Source organism: Mobula birostris, chromosome 19 (genome assembly GCF_030028105.1).
Source record: "Mobula birostris isolate sMobBir1 chromosome 19, sMobBir1.hap1, whole genome shotgun sequence".
NCBI lineage: Eukaryota > Metazoa > Chordata > Chondrichthyes > Myliobatiformes > Myliobatidae > Mobula > Mobula birostris.
The window spans coordinates 41,673,518-41,685,097 of record NC_092388.1 but is presented as its reverse complement, the minus strand read 5'-3'; the positions used below and the strand labels follow the sequence as shown (position 1 = coordinate 41,685,097).

Sequence of the window (11,580 nt, the reverse complement as noted above, 5' to 3'; positions counted from 1 at the left end):
ACCAAATGCTTGTGGTCATCCAGCTCAATTGTGCTCAATTGTGCCAGTGGCTCAGACTCCCATTCGCCATGAACATATTGGCCAGGTGTTTGGTGATTGTAGTCAACACCAAAGGCAGGAGCAAGACTTTTCTTAATAAATGACAGTGAAGTATCAAAATCTAGAAGTACTTTAATAGGTTTTCCATTAGCTTTGACTGTTATAAATAACAAGCTCTTTCTGCCCACATTCTGCTTGTATCCCATTACCATACTCACAATCATTACGTCAGTGTGATCATCATCATGTTTCCCTTCTCTTGGTATATTGCTCCTACATGACAATTTGGGCTTCTTGAGTGGACACACATTGGACTTTTGACGTGGCTGCTAACAATAGTAGCAAATAAAAGTCTTAGAAGCCACTACCAAATGTTCTTTGCCCTCTTTTCTCTCACTCCCCTATTCCGCAGTTACCTTGAGATTCCCCTGGAAGGTCAGAGTCTCTGTTGCTTCAGAATGATGGCTGTGATGGCAACCCTTTGCGGGCATTGAGTTGCTGCAGGGCATTTCGGGCTGCAGTGAGCCCATCTGCTGGATCATGCTCTTGGACCCATGTTCTGGTGTCTGGAGGAAGCACCCACAGCAGCTGCTCCAAAACAATGGCCTCACCAATCTCCTCCTTGGACTTCCGCTCTTCTCAAATCCGTCAGTGGTAGAGACCCCTCAGGCAATGATATGGCTCAGTGGGTGACTCCCCTGGTGGTAGAGCACAGGAACAGGAATGTTGGTGATAGGTTTCTGATGAGATTATCAATTTTAGCTGACAACTCCTCCTTCAGGTCAGCATAGTTGTTGGGCCTCCTTTCATCCATTACAGTGTAGGCCTCGAGAGCTTTACCTGTCGGTAGTGGCATGAGCTGGAAGATCCACTCCTCCATATCCAGACCATCCTCTTGAACCTGAACAATATTGTCACCTTGTTGATAAGAACCCTTCTGCAGGCTTTGGAGTTCCTTCATAAAAGCATCATCTCTCCTCTGTTGGGCAGACAAAAAAGTCTCTGAACAGATTTTCCAGGGAGGATTCAGTAGTGGAGCCACCTGAAGGCCCTTCTGCTTCTGGCCTGAGTTCAACCCTGAGATGAAATTCTTCTTCGTCTGCAGCCTCCACTGTTTCCCAGGCATCTGCTTCATTTTTAGCCTCAGGGGTTTCCTGATTGCAATCCCACTTTTCTGAGTTAAACACACCTCTTTGTGACTGGCCATCCACCGCTGTCACCATATGTTAAATACGTGCATATGACCAAAGGAAAAAAAAATGGCTGGAGTCACTAAGTACTTTAGTGCAAGTGTGTTTATTAGGTGCATCAAAAATTCTGTGAATCAATGCCTGTGTGCATGTAAATGCATGTGTGCAAGGAGTGCATTTACCAAGCACTCTCTGTCACAGTGATCTAAATGACTTTGGCTGTGGAACGATTGCTGGTGCCAGATGGGGTGGTTTGAGTATCCCAAAAACTGCTGACCTACTGGGATTTTCACACAGAACAGTCGCTACAGTTTGCAGAGAATGGCGTGATAAACAAAACATCCGGTGAGCAGAAGTTCAGTAGGTGAAAGTGCCTTGGTAATGAGAGAAGTCAGATGAGAATGGCCAGATTGGTTCAAGTTGACAGATAAGCAACAATAACTCAAATAATCATGCATTACAACAGTGGTGTGCAGAAAAGCATTTCTGAATGCACAACACAGCGAACCTTGAAATGGATGAGCTACAGCAGCAGAAGACCACGAACATTCACTGTGCCCACTTTGTTAGGTACAGGAGGTACCACATAAAATGGCCAATGAATGTATAGTCGGCATTGATTCTAAACAGCAGTGAAGGATAGATCTTATGCCTAACAAAATACTAGAATGTTGTCTTTATTTTTAAAAATCCATGAATACTTATAAATTCCGTAAGGTATGGACAAGACTTGTCTGCTACGTCTCAGGAGAATTGAGGGGAAAAATTGAAGATGGTGGAATTTAGTCACTTAACAGGGAGAATGATCTTGAAGAGGTAAGTAGGTTAGGGTAAGAATACAGTTGCAAGAGCAGGATAGACGCTTAATTATTTTCAAATGTTAGACCTTGCAGTAAAAAGCAGAGGAAGGATATAAGCAAGTATGAAAACATGGGGAAGGAGTAATCAGGATCAGGTTGTGATGTAATGTGGCTATGGGTGTGACCTTCAAGAGGATCACAACCCTGTCATGGTTTGGAGGCTCACATGCCTCAATGACCTGGCTGCTATGTTGACTGGAGTCAGGGCTTTATGGTAGGGTGACCCATGTTAAACAGATCAAAGTGTGGAGGTCACACTAAGAGTGGTCCACTGTCCTCTAGGTTTGGGGGTTTAGCTCAGGGGCTAACAACCTTGACTAGTAAAACAAGTTTGTTGCGGAAATATCAATGAAGATTCCTTCTACACCTGTGTGCGATGGTATTCACAAGTTTCCACTCAGGATCTACATAACTAAGAGTAGTGAAAACCGAGCTACTGACACGCTGAAGGAAGCCCTGAACACTGCCCGAGATAGAGGACCTTCATTGCTGCCCTAAACTTCAGCAGTGTAACGGGCAGTAAGTGGGTGTGAGAAACACATCTATTATCCAATATCTAATTTTCAATATCCGGTATTGAAAGAACTTAAATGACCTGCCAGATTCTGCAGAGATACATGTGCAGCGAGCTCAACAACAGAACAATCTTTTAAAGCCAAGAAGGAAATACATGATTATTAATAAAGCTCTCTTTTATAATATACACGATATTCATTGCCCATGAACAATGTAAAGGGCAGCTTAATTTTCTGTAATAGTTGAGATATATCACATCCCGCTCTGCATCTAGCAAAAATGAAGGCTTATATCGAAGATCCTTATGTTTTCCCTTTCATTGTTATCTCTGTCTATTCCATAAATTCTGTATTATCTGGAGAGAGTGTAAAGTAAGGAGTGCAAGATATTCTTTCTACAGTGCTAAGACATCACCAGAGGAGGGTTTACAATAAACCAATATGGAAAGAAAATAATTTTCATGAGATTCTTTGCTACTTTTTCAAAGCTTGGTCTTCTTTCCTTTGGTGACCAGAAAAGATACAGGGATTCAGTCCTTGAGGTGCATTTTCACGACCCAGCACTGGTAATTATTGGATTAGACTCAAGCATGGCAATGGCAATATTAACGTGGTGGTCAACATATCTTCACAAACTTTGCAAGTTTTCAAGTCATATCCTACATACTTCAACATATTCTGAGTATGTTACCACTCTAGTTCCTATCAGTTTTCTGATAGCTATTGAAAATAGTTATATAGTGTAGGATTCTGATCTTATGGTGGTGGTTTAAGCCTACAGGTGGCTGGTAAGGAGAAGAGGAAGAATGGTGATCTTTAACAAGTCTAACTTTTTCATCTCTGATAATACCAACATCTATTCATCTTTCTTGTTCTTCTCCAGTCTCTTTGCACTTTGTTATCCAAAGGTGAAAGCACTGAATTGTCAGAATGTAAGCTGCATAAACCTGGAGTTGAAAGGCAGTGAAGGGCAGAGCACATGGAACTCAATATACAGTATTGAAGGAGCTTAAATGACCCGTCAGGGATTAGAAATATGAACACGGGGGCTGATATATATGAGCATAATATAAAGTTTTTTTCTTTGGTTGACTACAAAGACATGGATAATGACTTTGTGAATATCTCCGTGAGTTGGAGGATGCTAGGAGAACACTCAACAAATGTGTTGTTTCTTTGTAACCTACTCTAAAACAAAGATGACAAATGGTTCACCACATTGTAGAATGTTTGACCTCATTATGGTACATTCTGAAACTAGGTGGCATCTGAATGCCAAACCTGGCTTTGAATGATCCCAACAAAGTTCTGTTTGAGGACACAGCAGAACTTTGTACGCTATGCGTAAAACCATGGAATGGGTTGCAACTCATTGACTAAGAAAACCTTTAACATTGCAACATCAAAGTTCCTAGGTCAGCCAAAGGCTTGGGAATTCTGAGAAAAGAGACTTCTCTATGCTGTGAGTAATTTACAATCATTTTACCACAGGCAGATGTGGAGGACAAGTCTTTAAGTATATTTAAGGCAGAGGTTGATAGATTAGTGACTGATCAGGTCATGAAGGGATATGGGGAGAAGGCAGGGGACTGGGGCCGAGAAGGAAAATGGATCAACCATGATGAAATGGTGGAGCAGACTTGATCGGTCAAATGGCCTAATTCTGTTCCTATATCTTCTGGTCTTATTTAATTGCCAACTCTTGATACTTATGGAGATAACATTTAGAGAGGAGTAACAAAGAACCTGCTGGAGGAAGTCAGTGGGTTGAGAGCTGAAACCTCGCTTCAGGATTTGCTGCTCCGTCCTGAGTCAGGCTTTTGATTCAAGATGCTAACAATTACTGTTCTCCAGATGCTTCTTAACCCACTGAATTTTTCCAGCAGATTGTTGTTCCAGCATCTGCAGTCTAACACATAGACGAGTTGGGTTAAAATAAAACAGGCTACAAAGACAGTGTGCGTGATGATAAGTAAATCGTTCTGTAAATCGTCATAGTAACATTGGAATGGTTGATATCGGACAGCTTGGTGTTGGTTTTAAATGGCAACTTGCACTGTGGATCACGCGAATAACTGTGAGGAAAGTGGATTTTATTTAGACAGTAGAGAGGTTATTGAGTTGAAATTTCTGGCCCTGTAGCTCAGAAGGGTAGGGAAAGGAAGAGGATGGTAGCAGTGATGGGGGACTCTAGTTAGGGGGCAGACAGGCGATTTTGTGGATGCAGGAAAGAAACACAGATGGTAGTTTGCCTCCCAGGTGCCAGGGTCCGGGATGTTTCTGACCGCATCCAAGATATCCTGAAGTGGGAAGGTGAACAGCTGGAAGTCATGGTACATATTGGTACCAACAACGTAGGTAGGAAAAGGGAGGAGGTCCTGAAAACAGACTACAGGGAGTTAGGAAAGAAGCTGAGAAGCAGGACCACAAAGGTAGTAATCTCAGGATTACTGCCTGTGCCACATGACAGTGAGTATAGGAATAGAGTGAGGTGGAGGATAAATGCATGGCTGAGGGATTGGAGGTGGGCAGGGATTCAGATTTCTGGATCATTGGAACCTCTTTACCGGGGCAGGCGTGACCTGTACAAAAAGGTTGGGTTGCACTTGAATCTGAGGGGGACCAATATCCTAGTAGGGAGGTTTGTTAAGGCTACTGGGGAGAGTTTAAACTAGAATTGCTGGGGGGTGGGAACTGAACTGAAAAGAAGGAGGAAGGGACGGTTGGCTCACAAATAGAGAAAGCTTGTAGGCAGTTTGAGAGTGAGGATAGGCAGGTAATAGAGAAGGGATACGTTCAGACTGATGATTTGAAATGTGTCCATTTTAATGCAAGGAGTATCATGAACAAAGTGGATGAGCTTAGTGTGTGGTGATCAGTACTTGGATCTATGATGTTGTGGCCATTACAGAGACTTGGATGGCTCGGGCAGGAATGGCTACTTAGAGTGTCAGGCTTTAGATGTTTCAGAAAGGACAGTGAGGGAGGCAAAAGAGGTGGGGGTGTGGCACTGCTGATCAGAGATAGTGTCACGGCTGCAGAAAAGGAGGAAGTCATGGAGGGATTGTCTACTGAGTCTCTGTGGGTGGATGTTAGAAACAGGAAGGGGTCAATAACTCTATTGGGTGTTTTTTATAGACCACCCAATAGCAACAGGGACATCGAGGAGCAGGTAGGGAGACAGATTCTGCAATGGTGCAGTAATAACATGGTCGTCGTGATGGGGGATTTTAATTTCCCCAATATTGATTGGCATCTCCTTAGAGAGAGGTGTTTAGATGGGGTGGAGTTTGTTAGGTGTTTTCAGGAAGGTTTCCCAGCACAATATGTAGATAAGTCCACAAGAGTGGGAGAGCATTTTGGAGATAGTGATCACAATTCTATCACCTTTACCATAGCATTGGAGAGGGATAGGAACAGACAAGATAGGAAAGCGTTTAATTGGAGTGAGGGAAAATATGAAGCTATCAGGCAGGAACTTGGATACATAAATTAGGAACAGAAATTCTCAGGGAAATATATGGCAGAAATGTGGCAAATGTTCAGGGGATATTTGTGTGGCGTTCTGCACAAGTACTTTCCAATGAGACCGAGAAAGGATGGTAGGGTACAGGAATCGTGGTGTATAAAGGTAGTTGAAAGTCTAGTCAAGAAGAGAAAAAAGCTTACTAAAGGTTCAAAAAACTAGGTAATGATAGAGATCTAGAAAATTATAAGGCTAGCAGGGAGGAGCTTAAGAATGAAATTAGGAGAGTCAGAAGGGGCCACGAGAAAGCCTCGGTGAGCAGGATTAAGGAGAACCCCAAGGCATTCTACAAGTATGTGAAGAGCAAGAGGATAAGACGTGAGAGAATAGGACCAATCAAGTGTGACAGTGGAAAAGTGTGTATGGAACTGGAAGAGGTAGTGGAGGTACTTAATGAATACTTTGATTCAGTATCCACTACAGAAAAGGACCTTGGCAATTGTAGGGATGACTTACAGCGGACTGAAAAGGTTGAGCATATAGACATTAAGAAAGAGGATGTGCTGGAGCTTTTGGAAAGTATCAAGTTGGATAAGTCACCGGAACAGGACGAGATATACCCCAGGCTACTGTGGGAAGTGAGGGAGGAGATTGCTGAGCCTTTGGTAATGATCTTTGCATCATGAATGGGGACGGGAGAGGTTCTAGAGGATTGGAGGGTTACAGATGTTTAGATTTAAATTTACAAATGTTTGTAGATTATGAGAACACTCAGTTCTCTTTTATTGTCATTTAGAAATGCATACATGAATTAAGAAATGATACAATGTTTCTCCGGAGTGATATCACAGAAAACAGGACAAACCAAAGACTAACACTGACAGAACCACATAATTATAACATATAGTTACAGCAGTGCAAAGCAATACCATAATTTGATGAAGAACAAACCATGAGCATGGTAAAAAAAAGTCTCAAATTCCCCAAGTTGATCGACTCCTGAGTCCCCGATAGCAGGCGGCAAAAGGGAGAAACTCCCTGCCATAAACCTCCAGGCACCGTCAACTTGTCGATGCCTTGGAAGCAGCCGACCACAGTCGACACTGAGTCCATCCATCTGAAAACTTTGAGCCTCTGACCAGCCCGTCTGATACAGCCTCCCAAGCGCTATCCTCTGCTGAGCACCTTCAACCTAGCCCCGGCTGCTGAAACAAGCAAAGCTGAGGATTCGGGGCCTTCTGCTCCAGAGGTTCCAGTTACCACACAGTAGCAGTGGCAGCGAAGCGGGCATTTCAGAAGTTTTCCAGATGTTCCTCCATACTCTCACATCTGTCTCCATCAAATCAGAACTGTGCATGGTCCCCTACTTGACAGATTACAGATATGATTCACCAGAGAGGTCGCGCTGCCATCTTCTCCTCCTCCTTATTGTTGTTCCCTTATTCAAGAAAGGGAGTAGAGAAAGCCCAGGAAATTATAGACTAGTGAGACTTACTTCAGTGGTTGGTAAGTTGATGGAGAAGATCCTGAGAGGCAGGATTTATGAACATTTGGAGAGGCATAATATGATTAGATTTAGTCAGCATAGCTTTATCAAAGGCAGGTCGTGCCTTACAAGCCTGATTGAATTTTTTGAGGATGTGACTAAACACATTGATGAAGGAAGAGTAGTAGACGTAGTGAAAATGGATTTCAGCAAGGCATTTGATAAGGTACCCCATGCCAGGCTTATTGAGAAAGTAAGGTGGCATGGGATCCAAGGGGACCTTGCTTGGTGGATCCAGAATTGGCTTGCCCACAGAAGGCAAAGAGTGGTTGTAGATAGGTCATATTCTGCATGGAGGTCAGTGACCAGTGGTGTGCCTCAAGGATCTGTTCTGGGATCCCTTCTCTTCATGATTTTTATAGAGCCGAGAGGTAATGTTACAGCTTTATAGGACCCTGGTCAGACTCCACTTGGAGTACTGTGCTCAGTTCTGGTTGCCTCACTACAGGAAGGATGTGGAAACCGTAGAAAGTGTGCAGAGAATATTTACAAGGATGTTGCCTGGATTAGGGAGCATGCCTTATGAGAATAGGTTGAGTGAAATTGGCCTTTTCTCCTTGGAGCGATGGAGGATGAGAGGTGACCTGATAGAGGTGTACAAGATGATGAGAGGCATTGATTGTGTGGATAGTCAGAGGCTTTTTCCCAGGGCTGAAATCACTAAGACGAAAGGGCACAGTTTTAAGGTGCTTGGAAGTAAATGCAGAGGAGATATCAGAGGTAGGTCTTTTACGCAGAGAATGGTGAGTGCATGGAATGGGCTGCCGGCGATGGTGGTTGAGGCAGATACAATAGGGTCTTTTAAGGGACTCCTGGATAGCTACACGGAGTTTAGAAAAACAGAGGGCTATGGATAACTCGAGATAATTTCTAAAGTAAATACATGTTTGGCACAGAATTGTGGGCTGAAGGGCCTGTATTGTGTTGTAGGTTTTTCAATGTTTGTAGAATTCTATCTAGAAGCAGCTCTCCGTGGAATTGTTTTTAGTTCTTCTACTTCTCATTTACCACATTAGCAATGTCATCAGACTTTCTTGGAGGCAATTTATGCAATAATTAACATCTGCCCTATTCAGACTAAAAGCACATGCAACATGTTGCCAAACTTATGAAGCAGTACTTGAAGCATAGTTGGCCAGCAGCATAGTGGTATCCTCTCTGGACTTTGAGGCGAGTAGTCATGGGTTCAAATCTGGCTGGCTCCTTGCACACTTTCCACCCGTGCTGGGTTGAGCATTGAGCTAGCAAATCGGCCTTGCAAAATAAAAGATAAAAATGCTAAATAAATGGCAAGATTGGGCATTTTTGTATTATATATTTTGGTTTCCTTAGATCTCTTGGATTCAATTTGTAATTTTTTCACAACCTCTCTTTAGTGTTTCAATGAAGCATTTTGGAGCCCGCAGTATTTAATCGTCCCTGATCTGTCACAGTGTTCCAGAGTCTATGTATGGTTTTATATCATTTTATTAGACCAGAAAGATGATTTTGAGGAATCTAAAGGGTTAAGAGTTCTGTGGTGAGGGCTCACATTCCAGCTCTCAAGAGGCATTCACAATGGGAAGCACCAACCCAGTAATAAGTGTGCATGGCATATCTGCATGCATATTAGGGTGCTCAGCATGTGAGAAATTCAGATTCAAATTTATTTATCATATGTACATTGAAACATGCAGTACAATGAAATGTATTGTTTGCATTAACAATTTTGTTAATGTGTTGTTTGCATTAATAACTAGCACAACCTAAAGATGTGCTGGGAGTAGCCTTCAAAATTCCCCACATATTCCAGTGCTAACACAGCATGACCACAGTGCTTAGTAGAACAGCACAGAACTCAACAAGCAACAAAACAACAACAATAAACCCCTTTCACCCTAACCTCCACCTACTCAGTCAGACAGTCTTTCAATTCAAGGACAGGTCTCTGGGCTTTCAATTCACTTGTGAATAATGGACTTCCAGCTTCCTCAGTCTTGGCCTTTGGGCTTCGACTTCTGTTCAGTCTTCAGTATTGAACCCAGGACCAGCAGATACTGGAACCACAAACTCCATGTCATGGTGCAGTCCATGAAGCCCACATTCCGGTTCACGGACTGATCCATCGATTCTTATTCCAGGTTTTCCGGTTTTCCCTTGTTCTGTTGGTGCCTTAATTGAGGCACATGATTCTCATTTTTGGCTGGCTACATAAATAGCTCCTAGGTTCAGCTTCACTGGTTGGACTGTTCCCTTACCTTTCCTTCTGTAGCCCTTGGCTGTAGCCTCGCCCGTGTCCTCGCTTATTCTTGCCGTCAAGTTCTACTGCTGGAGTAAGACTGGAGCCTTGCTGTGTCTAGATAAAGAACTGTCTTTCGTTGTTTGGAACTGTCTCTGTGTCCACGCCTTTGCTAGGTAGGTCCAGCCATTTGCTGCTACATTGTGTTGGGAACCGTCTGTGTCCACGCCTTCGCTATGCAGGTCCGGCCATTTTGCCGCTACCTTGTGTTGGGAACCGTCTAGTCGTGTTCAGCATTCTGTGTATGAGTTCTGGCCCTACATTCTGTTCCCAAGGAGGGATACCGGCTCTGTGTTCTGCGTTCCTGTCTCCCAAGACCGTGTTCTGCGTTGCTATCTCCCAAGACCAAGTTTTGGTGTCCTCATCCAGTTCTGGTCCCACGTCCTGCCACCACGTCCAGTCCTGTTGCCTTGCCATATCTTGTCCTCACCTAGATCCAGAGTCCAAGCCCGAGTCAAGACCCAGGTTCTGGGTCCCTGTCCAGTCTCTGGCTCGGAGTCTTTGTCTAGGTTCTAAGTTCCTCATCCAAGTCCTGCTTTCCTAGTCTAGTCCTAGCCCAGGCCCTATATCCTAGTCTCGTCCAGGGCCTGTGTCTTGTCCAGCGTCACTTCTTCACCACTTCCTTGCATTCTTGACACACCTAGTCCTGTTCCTAGTACTTCAGTGTCAGTGTCTGTGTCTTGCATTTGTGTCTGCCTCACAACGCCCACCTTATGACACTCCAGGTTTGTCGATTTACCTGGGGGGGGGGCGGTGTCACTGGATCTGATTCTCCCTGCTTGATTGGACATCTGATCCTTGGACTTGCCAACCTGGGGGGCGGGGGGGGGTGTTGTCCTGTAAATCTGCTGGACTACCAGCCCTCGTTCTCGCTAGTCTTCATCCATAGTGCTTGCCAGCCCAACATCTATGCATTTCCTTCATCACCTATCTACGTCGCCAGCTTTTGCAAACAGAGCATGTAGAGAAGGCCTGGACTTCAGAGTGATCTCTCGCTCATCCACATCCTTGACCCTGTTCTCTACCTCCCCTTTCTGGCCCGAAAACAATCCTTACAAACTAAAATGCTAACAAATCAGACTGCCAGTACTTATCACATTTAAATCTTTCTATTCCAAACAATGAGCGTCTCCCTTGAAATATTAACTATGTATTATTCTTCCATAAATGCTATTCATTCTGTAGAGGGTTTCCAGTATTTTCTGATATTGCTTAAGATTTCCCGCACTTACAGTGATTTGTTCATTTTTTGATGACTTTGTTTTTTTCATATTTCATTTTTTTGGGGCATCTATAAATATTCATAATTCTTGATAGTTATAAAGCCAGTGAAGCTGGGATAGATTCTTCCAGTTCTCTGTGGATAATCTATGGATAACCACAGAACGGTTTTAGTCCATTTGCATGATGCCTTTATATCAGATGAAATACCGTGGTTCAACATGTTGGATTGCCATTGGGAAATACCGAGAGGTATTCGGGCGAGGGGAGGAGCTTGAGAGCACTTTATTAATGTGAGACAATTGCTTCGAGATTTAAAGAACCTGCTGCATGCAGTGGACGGCTCGACATCCCCTGGTTTGGTAGTGAGTAACCATGACATTTGAAATGCCCGTGCTCCGGGTTTCTGCGGAATAAAGTATGCCATGATTGAAATGATATTGTACAGTGCAATCTTTATCAGCC

The 11,580-nt window shown here is 43.6% G+C and overlaps 1 protein-coding gene across 5 annotated transcripts in view; it reads left to right on the top strand.

Annotated features, from left to right (window-relative positions):
• Positions 1–11,426: 11,426 nt before the first annotated feature.
• The window catches only part of LOC140212548 (collagen alpha-6(VI) chain-like), a 156,572-nt gene continuing 156,418 nt past the window's right edge, over positions 11,427–11,580 (top strand). For 4 of the 5 annotated variants that reach the window (XR_011889743.1, XM_072283503.1, XM_072283500.1 and 1 more), the window contains exon 1: positions 11,427–11,480. The gene's annotated coding sequence lies outside the window, so the exon portion shown is untranslated. The other variant, XM_072283501.1, reaches the window with a different exon arrangement.